The sequence below is a fragment of the Caretta caretta genome, chromosome 2 (assembly GCF_965140235.1).
Source record: "Caretta caretta isolate rCarCar2 chromosome 2, rCarCar1.hap1, whole genome shotgun sequence".
Taxonomy (NCBI): Eukaryota; Metazoa; Chordata; order Testudines; family Cheloniidae; genus Caretta; species Caretta caretta.
This window is the reverse complement of record NC_134207.1, coordinates 268,275,446-268,290,846: the sequence shown is the minus strand read 5'-3', so window position 1 is coordinate 268,290,846 and position 15,401 is coordinate 268,275,446. Positions and strand designations below refer to the sequence as shown.

The window sequence follows — 15,401 nt, the reverse complement described above, 5'->3', positions numbered from 1 at the left end:
AAACTCCTGTCAAGCGGGGGGAAGAGACATTTATCTCACTCTGGCTGGTCACATGCAAGTTAAGTACTGTACGACTCACAATGGACGGCCATTTACGGTCTGAGCAAAATGCTAGTCACTAGGTGGTGGAGGTTGCTGGACAAAACAAGAACAGCCGGGGTTCTCCTGTTTACAGTAAGACAATGAACTCTTGAGACTAGATTTGGGGTGCAGATAAACCCCCAGTTCTCCTTCCGTCTATGTGAACAAACCACCAGCGGGTTTGATCTTATGGGAAGGGGTCTCAGCCAAATCGGCTGAAAAGGCTGGGGAAAGGACAGAGGACTGGGTGGGGGAGTCAGCTACTCACAGGAGCCAGGGCCAGGCCTTGGGAGTCCTATTTAGGGGCTAGGGAGCCTGTTCTGATTTTGTCTCATACGTAACCATGTGTTTGGGGGCAGGGATAGCACAGTGGTTTGAGCATTGGCCTGCTAAACCCAGGGTTGTGAGTTCAAGCCTTGAGGGGGCCATTTGGGATCTGGGGCAAAAATTGGGGATTGGTCCTGCTTTGAGCAGGGGGTTGGACTAGATGACCTCCTGAGGTCCCTTCCAACCCTGATATTCTATATTTCCAACATTCTGTCTGCCCCTCACTTGAATCTCGGTTCTCTGATTATAAACATCTCCTCCTTGTCGCTCTACGTCTACCGGAGCTGCGTGACGCAGAGCGGGGACCCTGAGCGGGCGTGTTCTGCTCCTTTGGGAGCAGCGAATCCGAGAGCTCTGCACTCAGCAGGGTTAGGAGTGCACGGCTGTTCCTCTGAAACCAGTCATAATGTAAGATTCAGGCCTGTATTTCCGCCTGAGACAGAATTTTGGGCCCTGTTGGCCTGTTTGATTCTTGATACACTTATATTCTTACTAATATGTGTGAACAAAGGGATCCTTACTGAAATGTGTAAACAAAGGGCAAAAATGTGGCTTCTGCCTGGCCAGGTGGGTTTGTTGGTGTAACAGGAACAGATAAGAGCAGTTAAAGTGTTACTGGGCATGGCGGGCGGGCAGGTGTGTAACAGACAAGCACACACTTGAAGATTGCCTCAGCTCCTGTCTCAAGAAAAGGTCAAACAACCAGTCGGGAGGGGCAAGGAGGATTGGGGGAAGGTATAAAACACGAAAAGGCCAAAGAAATGCCTGTCCTGACCATAGCACAACCTCGCTCCTTACCCCTCCCATGGGGTACAAAAGAGGTGGGATGAAGACCCCAGACTCAAGGCCCCCCCAAAATGGGACACAACCATAAACTGTAAGGGTATGCATTGCAGGTATAATTATGCCTACTAAAGGGGAATGGGGACACGGGGTAAAGGCTCTGCGGCGTCGGAGCCGGGAAGGGGGACGCGGGGTAAAGGCTCCGCAGCATCGGAGCCAGGAAGGGGGTGGTCGTGCCCTCAAGTTAATTAGATCTGCAGAAAGAGATTCTGTTTGTAATGAACTATTTTTATTGCTCCAAACCCCCTGCACACAATACAAGAGATTACACAGGATTCACAGGTATTGCTGTTAGGAATGTAACTATCGTTTAAAGAAGTACCCGTTTAAACTATTAAAATTATATTGTTAACTGTTTCATCGTTAACCATCTACCCCTGGTGGGGGCTACCCACCCTGCTGTCTCTGGAGTGCAGTGGGCTGGGGGATCATTTGCGTGTGCACGGCTGGGCGTTGCCACCCCTCGCTCTCCCAGTTTCTAGCCACTGCCTAGTGCGGCTAGTTCGGCAGATCGGTGCCAGGGCAGAGCCAAGCTTTCCAGCAGATCCAGTGGTTCCCAGCCAGATCCACTGCTGCAGCCAGTTGCAAGAGAAGCAGAGCTGGGGGGCTGCCCGCGACGGTGCCCTCTCTGCCGGACACAGGCTGATCCAATGGCCCCCCAAGCCACGAAAGCGTTGCAAGCTCCCGCGCTCCCCGGGTATTGCTGTGACATTTTTGATGTGCGCATTAGGTATTACAATGTCACAAATTATTTTACCAACTGGTTTTAAACGTTAATTGGAATATATTACCGGTAAGACTAACGCTGATCGGCTAACCGTGTAACATTTTACCTCCCTAACTGCTGTACGGTTCTACCACACGCGACAACACTGCAATAAACCCCTTCTCTCACCCCTAGAGAGAGACATTGGTTTCTGCCATTGCTACTCACAGCAGCGAGCAATTACTGAGTGTTCCGAGTGACGTCTGCAGCACGCGCCCAATGCCTCCGCTGATGCCAGCCGTTCTTGTGCCTTCCAAGCTCCCACAGAGGAGGAGGTGCAAAGACAGCAAGATCAAGCCCTAGCCTGGCTCAGAGAAGCACCGGGCACACAAACTTCACACTAGATTTTTTTAAAAAGCATCCAAATTTTTGTGTGTGTCAGCGTGGTGCTGGAGAAAGGTGACAGCCCAGGAGACAGGCTTCCTCTACCCCCAGAGCATGTACACAGACAGCGTGGCACAAGCAACCCAAACCATGCTCTTGATCTGGGGAAGTCCAGTTCTAGCAGGCAGGACCGTTAATTCGGCACAACTCATTCAAACCTCAGCCTCTCTGCTGGGAACACCACGAAGGGGGCTAATTTGGGAAGGGTACATGGACATCTGTCCACTGGTAAAATGGCTGAGACCCGGCATACTCATTTCCCATGGGCCACTTTCCATCAATATCAACCCCAGTGAGATTTAAACGGGTAACCCAGCAGTAGAAAGCTCTCCCTCTCATTAGGAATTGCTATTCAGTTCTCGACTTTTCTAAAAATCGCCTGTGTAGATCCTGCAAAGTCTGGTGTCTCCATCAGCTCTAACACCTCAGCACGTTATGTGACCTCACACCTACCAGAAAACCGCTAAAGCACTGAGCCACCCTAAAGGTCACAAAGCAATTCCTGGAGACTTTCCCAAGTGACAGATCTGCGTGTGCGGGACTTTAACGATAAAGCTGTCTACTACTTGGACTCCTCTTAGTTCTCCAGAGCTAGACCAGCTAAGGGGGAAGAGAGCTGGATTCCAAACCCTCTTGGACATCAGTGGGAATTATTGTGGGGATTTCCTCTGGCCTGTGTTACCCAGGAGGTCAGACTAGATAGTTGCAATGGTCCCTTCTGGCCTTGGAATCTAGGAATCAACAGAATTGTTTAAGTTCAAAACATTTTCACAGGGGCAAAACTTCTGAACATAGTAAACACACAGCCAGCAGACGTGTTGAGCAAGAACGTGCCAGTTTTACTTTTCAGAGTAAAACCACCCTTTAAATAGTTCCACTCAAGACCTACGTGCTGATATACGGTGATTTTATTAAGGGTGAATTGAACAATGAGCTTTAAAGTGTCCATCCCATCAGATGGGTGGGAGAATATTTCTTACACTTTTTGGATGCTGTTCCTACCTTGGGAACATAATATGTTTCCATTTGTCAGGGCAAGTTTTCCCCACGTGCAACAAGATGTTGCATTTTTGTTCTTTCTGTGCAACTTGCGGCCCAGCGGATTAAGCCTCATGGCTTGTTTTATTGTAACGCACAACAGGAAAAGTGAACTTTGGAACCGTGATCACCGAGACCAGCGTTTCTCTTGCATGAGTGACCTGGTGACGCCGAAGATCATGAATGGCTTGAAAACATCTCCCACACTCTCTGCACAGGCAGGCGGCTTGGTTATGTGGGTCTCCTGGTGCCTGAGCAGCTGTTGCTTCTGAATGAAGCACTTCTCACACCTGGTGCATTTAAACCGCTTCTTCCCTGCGTGGACTCTCAGGCGCATTGCCGGGTCTCGCTTTTGAGCAAAGCATTTCCCATATTCAGCGCGCATGTGGGTCCCCTCTGCACGAGCGAGCTGGTGACGGTCTGGAGCTGCATGATTTGAGAAGTGCTTCTCACATGGGCTCCTTTTCTTCTTGTCCTGCTCCAAGGGATCTGGGATTGTAGCTGACCTCTTGTCGCTCAGGCCGGACAGATCTAACGTTACGGGCAGCCTCCTGTTCTGCTTGGAGACGTTGCTCTCACTCGGGCAGGCTTCTGCCTTGACGGAAGTCTGCAAGGCATGCTCCCTAGAGTCCCGGGGTAATAGACTGACTTGTCGCAGGCTTACATCATACGCTTCGTCATGCCTCTCCGCCTTGAGCTGGACCCCGAGAGCATCTACAGGATTAGAATCAATGGCCGGACAATGGTCAGCGACAAAGCACTCTGACATGACAATAGATTTTGTTTCACAGGGGGATTCCAAGACACAGAACCTTTTAGAAACTTAGTATGGTCCTGCAAGGGGGCCAGCTCGGGACTCACAAATCCACTTGGCAAGAGGAACTCTGCAACGTGTAGCCTCAGGCTCTTAGACCAGAACACAAGGGCTCTTCTCAGGCTTTGCTTCACCAACAAAGGTGGCGGTGTGCACAGTTCTACGTCGGTGGGAGACGTTCTCCTGCTGACATAGCTCCCGCCGCTCGTTGGCGGTGGTTTAGTTCTCTCCCGCTGGCACAGAGCGTCTACACAGAGATCTTACAGTGGCACAGCTGTGTAGACATGGCCTAAGCTGGACAAAATTGACTCCGCAAACCCACCGGCATGTTTTGGCAGATAATTTGTTATCCAGACACTGTGCTCTAGACCTGAATTGTAAAAAAGATCCCCCACCACCATCTATACCAAGATGTGAATTCAACAGTGAAATGAATACAACTCCCCCTGAGGTTTTGGGCCTGGATCTGACCCACATCACTTTCCCTGCTGAGTGCGGGTAGAGCAGAAGCCATTTCATCAGGAACAACAGACCGGCAGGATTTTGGTTTTGGCAGAGGGAGACAACTGGTTACATTTCTAGTTGCCCTGACTCCAACCATTACTGGGGGTTGCAAGGTTGGTCATTCCAGCGCAGCTGAACCTTCTTCCCTGTTACTGGCTGGAGGAATATAGGTGCACAAAACTGCACCGAGTTGCCCAAAATACAGGGCAGGAATTCCATATTAACAGAGATCACTGTAGACACCTTTTCTGAGCAGTGTGGAGCACAGGAAGGGATCCCTATCCGGCCAGACACCACAGAACCCACCGTAAACTTCCCATTGATAAAGGGAGACAAGAAGGGAAAAAAAAGCAAGGGAACATTGGTATGATCCAAGAGGGGCTGTGATGTAGGCATGCCCAGACCAACCCAGGCAGGCATTAGATCTCCTGCACGTCCAATCACCCTCTTGATACTTCACCTAAGGGCGGGGTAGTGTGTGGTCTCTGCCGAAAGCTCAGAACTCGCTGATCATCCTGGATAATATGAGAGGTTTGTACGGGAAATATTTTAAGAGCTATGGAAAGTGTAGGATGTTACCTGTTGGAGAGAGGCGGGGCGGGGATTTCCCCCGCTGCAGGCGCCCCTGCCAAAGCGCCTCTCCCCTGCGGAGCCAGCCTGCCCGGCCCGCGGTGGCCGTGGGCCTCCTCCCCGGGCTGGGGAGCCCCGGCCGCGGCCAGCCCCCTGGCGGGGAGGTGCACGCAGCTGTGTTGCCACCACGGGGGTCACCCAGCCGGGGCTGCAGCCTCCTCTCACCCCCCAGGGCTGCAGGGGGGCTCGGCCCGGGCCATCCTGGCTGGGATGATTTAACTGGGGATTGGTCCTGCTTCGAGCAGGGGGTTGGACTAGATGACCTTCTGGGGTCCCTTCCAACCCTGATATTCTATGATTCTATGATTCTATCGCTTGCTGGGCCCCCCCAGCAGTCGCAGCTCCCCGGCGGGGCCAGTCCACTAGCCAGGGCCCCGGCGCATTCCAGCCCCTACCCGAGCCGCAGCCATGGCCAGCAGGCTCCGCCCGGGGCGCAGCGGAGGGGCCCGCGGGCGGCCGGTCCCAGCTGAAGGCAGCGGCAGCCGCTTGGCCCACGCTGCCTCCTCCCCCTGGTCCCGGCCGGCTTGCCTGCGAGACGCCTGCGGCCCCCGCGGCGGAGCAGCGCCCGTGCCCGGCCCGGCTCTCGGCCCGGGTCCGGCGTCTCCTCGCAGCTCCGCGGGTCCGCTCTGCGCCGCTTGGCGGGGCCGCCTGGGAGTCCGGATTCAATCCCAGCGCCGCTGCCGGAACCCGCTGCCTCAGTTTCCCCTTCTTTAAAATAGGGAGAGCAGCGTCCCTGGCAGCGTCCCTGGCACGCTGGCGCTTCGTTGAGCGAGGGGGAGTCAGGTGAGATCATGTTAGGGAAACCACTAAATCGCAGGGTCCTTAAGGCTTCCGAGGGGGGCTGTGGGTGCATGTCACTGGAGGTGTTTAAGAACAGGTTGGACAAACCCCCGTCAGGGTTGGGCTGGGTTTACTCAGTCCTGCCTCAGCACAGGGGGGAGCTGGAAGTGGTGACCCTCCTCCCTCCCACATCCCTTCCAGCCACCCCCCCCCCCCCGATTCTGCGATTTTACAGCTTGCCCCTTCGAGAACGCTGAGCTCGGCAAACCACAAATGTCTACAAACCAGGACAGGCTGTGTTAAGGTACACGCCAACATAACCTTAACGCTGCCCTCTTTTAGTGCTGCCGATAACGCGCACCGTCCCACTCTGCCTTTTCCCTGTACTGGACAGGGCCCCGCCTGCATTTGCTCTGTGCTCGGACAGTGACTCTGCTTCCCCCACAGAAGGCCACATTTGGGAGATTTAACTACCCCGTCGGACCCTTTTACAGCCCTGTCACACCTGCACACAGGATACCACCTAACCCTGTACTATCCCCTCTGCGTTGCTGAATCCACAGACTGCTCTCCTGTCCCACCTCGCTCCTGGCACTGACCCAGAAGTCACCCAATTTCAAGGCTGTATGGGCTGAACTCTGTACTGCCAGCTTTTCAGAAGTTGAGTTTCATTGAACTCCACATTCTGGAAGGGCCGGAGCTGTCACCAGGCCACCTTAACTCTGCGTTCACAATGGTTTTTGCCATTTAATAATGTATATTGTAATAGCTGGGGAATCAGAAGAATTTCCCTGCCCCTACTTGGCAGTGAGGTGACATCACACACCAGCTGTCTGCCATGCTCCACCCCAGAGGTGACTGCATTTTGGTAATGAAGTGATTCCCTGATATATAATTTGTTGTGGGATTCTGCCGAATGGAGGCTATTTTAATTTTCCACCTTTTCCTTAATCCTGAGAGTGACAGTAACCACTGGATGGAGAGCGTTATACATCTTCTGTAACCCTGCCTCAGTTCAGTCTGTCTCCAGCACTGTCACCTCTCCCACGTTAACCCATCACGATAGAGTCTGAGAAACTCACAAACACTGATGACCACATCCTCCCAACACCTCGGTGGTATAGGGGACCTTTATTAGGCCAGTTTTTACAGATGGGGAAACTGAGGCACGGGGCCTTGAAAGGCCAGATTCTGCACTGTGCAGAACAGAAGGTGCAGCATGATGGGGGTGGACAAGGATGTCTCTATGCCACCTTTGTTCCTTCCTAGATTCTGGGCTGCTCTGGGTTGAAGGGGTGTCAGGTGGGGGTGGCCTACTCTCACATACAGCAGCTAATTTAGGGCCTATTCTCACATACAGCAGCTTCCCAACTGCTGCCAATGTGCTGCTCCACAGCCAAGAACTGGCAGAGCACGGAGGGGGATGGGAGGGGGCGAATGAATGCCTGCCCTACTCTCCCCTAGGAGCGCCCTGCCCCCTCTACACCACTGGAGCATCATAAAGCGGTCCAGAATCTGACCCTAAGTCACATGGGAAATCTGTGGCAGAACTGGTACTGGCCCCAGATCCCCTGAGTCCCCATCCAGTGTATTAGCCGCAAACCTCCTTCCTCGCACCTGAAAGGTGACAGCTACCTACTAGCACCTGAAGGGCTGATGCTCCAAGGGTGGAGAAGAATTGTTTGGGATGGCTCGGGTGTCCAGGTAATCTCCCATGCCTCCATGGATGGGTTTAGTAACAGGCTGTATTTGTTTGGTCAATAACATGTTTTAGTTGCATTTGATTTTTCTAAAGTTTAGGAAGAGGTAACAACTAGCACAGGAGTCAATGCACACAGACCTTCTCATCTGACAGGTGTAACTTTTATAACCCTGACCCAGTCAGGTGACTGGGGCCAGCAAATGACTCTCACACTGAGGCTAGTCCAGTCTCATTGGTGGCTCTGCTCGCATGCTAAGCTTTCCCCCTCTCTCTTCACTTTGCCCCAGCTTCCCATTGACTACAGACATCCCAGGAACTGTGGTCATGTTTGTTAAATTCAGGAGAGTTCCCTTTGATTCTTGGCCGCTGCAACCTCCATTTATGCTCCTTTCTTTTTCCCTCTTTCCCCGGAGGACCCATCAGGAGAAGGATAATCTTAAACACACATGCTCGGTGTGAGGGACTGTGACGCATTGCCAGAAAGGGTTAAACATCCTGCAAAATAAATAACCCTCAAAAGACATGTGGGGAGATAATGTTTGTGTTTTTGTGTATTTACATATGTATGAGTAGGGTGAACAATGTAATCAGCAGTCCCTGTCTATGCTGAATTCTGATAATTCAGAAATGAAAAGTACATCCTATCATGTAAATGAATTGTAAACACAGGATATCTCGGTATTCATCTCTCTTTAAAATATACTGTGAATGGGGCAGGAATGAGTAAATGGCCTTATGTTAATTCATATAGCTAAGTGCTGGTGATGGACCTCCTTCAAAGTCATCCTAATTCCCAACTTGTCAAAAGACATGAAATTACATAAAAGATCCTTGGGTCCTGATTCTGTCATCTCAGATCTGCTTAGGTTTCATCAGGGAAGTTTAAGTTGCAAGACTGAGGTCCCCGTTATGCTGGTACGCCCTGAGTATGAGATTTGGACATTGGACTATGACCTATGAACTATCTCTAAAAGAACTCTTTGCAACTACAAAGCTCACCATCTCTGCTATGAATCTGAACCACAATGGTTTGAACTCATGTCTGTATGTATATTGGTCTTTTAACCATACTCTCTCTCTTTTGTTTTTTAATAGATTTTAGTTTCGTCTATAAGAATTGGCTGTCTTGTGTATTTGGGTAAGATCTGGAATATTCAATAACCTGGGAGGTAATGTGTCCGATCCTTTTATATGATGAAGTAAGATGATGTAAGATTTTCAGGAATCTTCATCACATTTGGCTTAGATACCTGGAAGATTTGACTTAGATACCTGGAAGGAGGCCTGAGGCTGGATCACTTTTGTTAAGGAAAAGTTAGCACACGTGATTCCATTTTGGTTTGGGGCCCACCATTGTTTAAATGCCAGCACATCATACACCAGGAGGAGTGATCCTTAGATACTGAATCCCTGTGAAAATCCTCCTCCTTGTCTCCAGCCTGCCTTGACTCCCAGTATCTGGTTTTTGTCAGTCTCTAACTCCCTGTCTCTTGGCCTTGATGTGAGGCCTCCCATTCTGATAATAAAAGTTACTGATGCATGGCTTTAGGACCATGCTGTGTAATTAACATATTGGTATAGCACGAGGAATGCACCAAGCAGGGATAGGTGGTAGATAAGACAAGGGTTTGTTTATTGGCTAAGGTTTCCGATGCACGAGGGCAACATGCTTTGCTAAAAAGTATATAACCTTTGTATAATCTGTGTTCAGGGTCCCCCCCTGGCTAGCAGGGGGGCACCACGCTCGAGCGTAATAAACTTAGTGTTTTTTGGGAACTCTGCAGTTGTGGACTTTGTTTCTGTGCCTCAGCCTAGATTCGAACTGTGCGTGACCTATCAGGTGTAATTCACAGCATTGGTGTGCGTGTCCTACCAGGTGTAATTCGCAGCATTGGTGTGCGTGTTCTATCAGGTGTAATTCACAGCATTGGTCCTATCAGGTGTAATTCACAGCATTGGTGTGCGTGTCCTATCAGGTATAATTTGCAGCATTGCTGTGCGTGTCCTACCAGGTGTAATTCGCAGCACTGGTGTGCGTGTCCTACCAGGTATAATTCGCAGCAGTTGTATGCGTGTCCTACCACGTGTAATTCGTAACAGTTTTGGCGACCCAGATGGGACTCTAGGCTCGCCCCAACAAGCGAGACTACACTCCTCCTCTCGGACAGCTCCAGCCGGCACAGGGTGAGTTCACCTTTGAGAACTCCGAGGAGTGGGGGGTGTGAGCCGTCGCTTAGGCGATAAGGTGGCACATTTTGTGTTCTTTTGGTAGCCCACTGGGCAGAGTGTAAGTAAGGGGACCCCTTTGGCTGAAATTCTCGAGAATTGGGGGAATATTTCTGGCACCCATGGGTTAGGTAGGAAGAAAGCTGTTATTTTATATAAGGTTGAGTGGCCAGCACTAACAACTCAAACATCTGTTAAATGGCCACCGGATGGGTCCTTTGCTGGGGATACATTAACAGCGCTTAGAAGGAGGCTGGAGGACAAAGCTCCAGCCCAGATGGATTATTGGTATGTATGGGACAACTGGGCTTATGCGCATGCGAAAGGACATCCTCTTTCCTCTTCCTTTTCTTATTCATCTAAGGAGTCTCCAGCGCCGCTCTGTGCTATGCCTGCTTCTGCCCCTCCTCCGGCTTACCCTCGGCTTTCTGACTTATGCCCGTCACCTTCTTGCTTGCCAATTGCCGTGCTTTCTGTCCAGGTGACAAGCCTCATGTGGGGAGGACTCGGGTAGCCCTTGTAAGTGAAAATATTTAAGAAAAGAGACCAGGAGGGCTGGGGGCTAGTTAAGAAGCCCACCCTCCTTGTTAATTTGGTAGTGAAACAAAGCTGGTGCTCATGGAAGGGACAGTTCAGAGAAAAAAAACAGGATCGGGCCCAAGCGGGCAGGCAACAAATAAAGAGATTGGAAAACAGGTTGGAAACTTGAAGGTCATAGTGAAAAAAGAGGAGTAAATAATTACAGGAATGGAAAACATAAATCCCGGAATAATACTTGGAATCGTAAAATCTAAGTTAATTGGGTGTCGTTTTAAAAAATAAGCAAGTAATTTAAAAAAAAAAAAAAAAGTAAGAAGTTAACTCTTTAGTTGCTGGAAAAAATTAAGCAGTTGAACTTTGTAAAATACTGGAAAGAAAAAAAATTCTTGGTTTCTTTGCAGCCATTTTGGAAAAAAATGGGCCCTTTTCCAAAGAAATGCAATTATACAGTGCTACTTAATTAATATCTTATTAGGTTCCAAGGGGCTACAATAGGTGGTGTCTTCCTTTTCAGGTCGCTGTGTGTTTGACAGCAGAAGTTAAAAGTAAAAGGCAATCAAAAGTCTGGTAAAGTTTATTGTGCCCTTTTTAAAGTAAGAATCTTTAACCTGTGGATCCAAAAGCAAGCCGGAAAGCATTTGTTTTAATGTAAATTACCTAACTAATAAGGTAGAGGCCACTGAAACCTGGGCTGCCTATAAAACAAATACAAGAAAATATGGGTAATTCCTCTGTTTTGCCTGCAATTAACAAAGGTATTTGTATAAAAAAAAAACATTTTAAGCAATGACTGACTGCCCAAAAGGGATAGATCTGTGTTTTTTTTTGTCTTTCAGAAAATCAGAAAAAACTGATGCCAGCTGAAAAGCAATTCAACATCTCATGAATTTACTGGCACAATAGGAATTCTGTTCTGTGTTCTATGTCCTGTCTTGTGGTGTTTGTCTTGTGGCCAGAATTGCTGTGTTTAATTTTTCATAGGACAGTTTAGTTTAAAACTAAATAAAAGGGTTAAATCAAAATGCAGATACTTGTTTTATTCAACTTGGAATACAAAGTGTTTAAATAATATCAAAAAATGTAATATACTAAAGTTTAATACATTTGCTTATGTAAAAAAAAATTTCATTGGCCAGATCTTTTAATTAAAAAAATTGTTAAAATTTACACACCAACCTTGGAAGCAAGGACATGAAAGGTTAACCCACTCCCCATATTATACATGAGATCCTTCTGGCTACCTCACATTTCTAGCCAAAGGGCTGAAAAAAAAGGAAAGCTATTGGACACCAGAAGTTGTACCAAGTGGACTCCTCAAAAGTGGGTGTGCTTGTCCTGGCTTGTTGCTCCAAAGCTCTGTAATAAAGTCGTTTTCCTAGAAGGGTGTATGTGGCATACATTAAACAATAAGACTAAAGTGCTGTATAACGGGCAATGTACATATGTTCCTTTTTAAACAAAAGTGTATAAGTAAAAAGTGAAAGTTTCCTTTGCAGGTTAATAAAAGCCAAAAAAAACCCCAAAAAAACCAAAGAACAAGCTAATTCAATGCTGTAGCTGGCAGGCTCGGTCCAAAAATAAGACACTGGCCTGCCCAAGGACACTACTCACAGCTAGGATTTGGCTAACAGCCAAGAAAGAGGGGGGCTTAAATGTGCCCAAGCAGCTGTGAGATCTGCAACACACTGCCAGACATTAATGAAATGTGTTAGGTCTCTGTATTTACAGGTAAAAGAAGTCCTGCTTCAAGAATCCTGAGCAAACCTGCCATTTGTTAAAAGCAGGTGACTGGATCTACATAAAGGTCCATCAACAAAAGACTACTCTGGCCCTATGCTGAAAAGGCCCTTATTAAGTCCTGCTAACTACCAACACCGCTGTGAAGTGCCAAGGACTGACTGCCTAGACCCATGCTTCTTACTGCAAAAAGACCCCTCCACCTCGAGGTGACTTCACTCGACTACTGGTCAGCCTGTCCCTCCTTCTGGGTTTTTTTTCTTTCCTCCTTTTAAACAGCAAAAAAAACCAAGGTAAAGTGCTAGTAACCTCTCCCTTGTCCACTGACAAAGCTAACCTGCATTCAGTATTTGCTAAAAAAATCCCCAAAGCACTACAGGGTGACGTGCTAGTAACCTCTCCCCTATAAAATGCAAAACCATGCCTGTTCCAAAAAAAAAAAAAAGAAAGAAACACCTGCTCTGCTAAAACCACCAAAATCCAAGGATTCCTGACTGCAAAAGACACTGAGAATTGGCCTTGATGGCAAAGACGGAGCATTGTACATTGGCAGAGAAAAAGTTGCGGAATGTATTCTTGGGAATGTGAAGTAAAGTGGTGGGGTGGGTTTATTCCAGAGGCTGGAACCTGTGCTTGTAGGCAAGTATAAATACCAAAAACGCCTTACAGCCACGAACATTACTCCCACCATCTGCCACCACTCCTTTGCAGGTAAAGGTTCCTGGATCCATCATAGCTACGTTAAGTTGGCGCTGGGACCCCCACCTGACCCTGACAAGCCATTGGATGAGCCACTTCACAAATGAACACCACGACCAACCCATGGACTGAGCTTTCCAGCTACTGGGACCTTCACAGCCCACCAGGACTTTTTGTGTTCCTGTTTATTGGACTTACATTGGGGGTAGTGTTTTTTGTATGGTACAGGGGAGGATGTCGACATTGGTATGGTTTGCCTGGGGGGATCCTCTCCCTATTCCCAAGTCCAGTACAAGGATGAGAGGGCAATAGCTTCTTGAATTTAACCCGTGCTATCAAACAGGGTGTAAATTGAACGCAGTGTTGGATTTGTATTCGTACCCCCACATATTTAGGTCAGGGGGTCCTGTTGGTAGGGGTACCTATCCTTAATCGAACACTCCAAGCTAAGCTATGGACAAACACTACATTTAACTTGAATGTTACAATCCAAATATGGTCTATTGATATGGTGGCCCAGGGTAATTATGCTTCATGTGTGTCACGACGTAAGGGCATAGAAAATACAGTTTTTGTAGGGAATTTTGTGGGGTGCAAGGACACCACCCAAATCAGCTCTGGTGCAGGAGGCTCCTCTACCTACTCCAGGACCCCGTGGCCAGTCCCCGAGGGGTCTGGCTGGTATTGGTTATGCAATCACACAGCCTATAAGGTTCTCCCAGCAGGATGGTGTGGTCCATGTACCTTAGGGGCTATAGTACCCGCCGTGACAGTTCACCAGAACCTGACCCGGGGAGAGATCCGCAATCTAGTATGGCGGGACCGACGAAGTATTCCTTTAAACCCCCTTTCTTATCGGCCCAAAGGCTTTCACTCCTTTGTGCGTTGGTTTCTGCCATGGTTGGGAGTCAGCGAGCTGGAAAAAGCTATAGTTAACATTTCAGCTGCTTTGAAACTAATGGCAAATGCTACTGCAGATGCTCTCTTTGCCCTTCAAATTGAAGTCACCCAGCTATCCCAAACTACATTGCAAAACCGCCTAGCCCTGGATTATCTCCTTGCAAATCAGGGCGGGGTTTGTGCTCTGGTCAATTCAAGCTGTTGTGTATGTGTAAATCAGCACCACAGGGTGGAAACTGACATCCACATCCTCAAGCAACAGGCAGCCCTATTCCACCCAGCGCCGGATTCCAGGAGGTCTGGGACTGGCTCACCTCATGGCTACCGGATGTGGGGACTTGGGGACGGCGTATTTTGTATTTACTTTTTTTTGACTGTTATTGTTTTTGCATTATTTTTTGTATGCCTACAACGCTGCAGTATGTGCTGTCGGCAGTTGCTAACCCTGCAGCGCGGTTACTCAGCCCCGATATAGCTTACTGACGTACAAAAAAAAGGGAGGACTGTTAAGGAAAAGTTAGCACATGTGACTCCATTTTGGTTTGGGGCCCACCATTGTTTAAATGCCAGCACATCATACACCAGGAGGAGTAATCCTTAGATACTGAATCCCTGTGAAAATCCTCCTCCTTGTCTCCAGCCTGCCTTGACTCCAAGTATCTGGTTTTTGTCAGTCTCTAACTCCCTATCTCTTGGCCTTTGATGTGAGGCCTCCCATCCTGATAATAAAAGTTACTGATGCATGGCTTTAGGACCATGCTGTGTAATTAACATACTGGTTTAGCACGAGGAATGCACCAAGCAGGGGTAGGTGGTAGATAAGACAAGGGTTTGTTTATTGGCTAAGGTTTCCGATGCACGAGGGCAACATGCTTTGCTAAAAAGTATATAACCTTTGTATAATCTGCATTCAGGGTCCCCTCCTGGCTAGCAGGGGGGCACCACGCTCGAGCGTAATAAACTTAGTGTTTTTTGGGAACTCTGCAGTTGTGGACTTTGTTTCTGTGCCTCAGCCTAGATTCGAACTGTGCGTGACCTATCAGGTGTAATTCGCAGCATTGGTGTGCGTGTCCTATCAGGTGTAATTCGCAGCATTGGTGTGCGTGTCCTATCAGGTGTAATTCGTAGCATTGCTGTGCGTTTCCTATCGGGTGTAATTCGCAGCATTGGTGTGCGTGTCCTATCGGGTGTAATTCGTAGCATTGGTGTGCGTGTCCTATCAGGTGTAATTCGCAGCATTGCTGTGCGTTTCCTATCAGGTGTAATTCGCAGCATTGCTGTGCGTGTCCTATCAGGTGTAATTCGCAGCATTGGTGTGCGTGTCCTATCAGGTGTAATTCGCAGCATTGGTGTGCGTGTCCTACTAGGTGTAATTCGCAGCATTGGTGTGCGTGTCCTATCAGGTGTAATTCGCAGCATTGGTGTGCGTG

The 15,401-nt window shown here is 48.6% G+C and overlaps 1 long non-coding RNA gene across 1 annotated transcript; it reads left to right on the top strand.

Moving 5' to 3' along the window:
* Positions 1-9,717: 9,717 nt before the first annotated feature.
* On the top strand, positions 9,718-14,950 carry LOC142070716 (uncharacterized). Its single transcript, XR_012666666.1, has 2 exons — positions 9,718-10,053; positions 11,472-14,950. It is a non-coding gene; the product is annotated as an uncharacterized LOC142070716 (long non-coding RNA).
* The last annotated feature ends 451 nt before the right edge of the window (positions 14,951-15,401 follow it).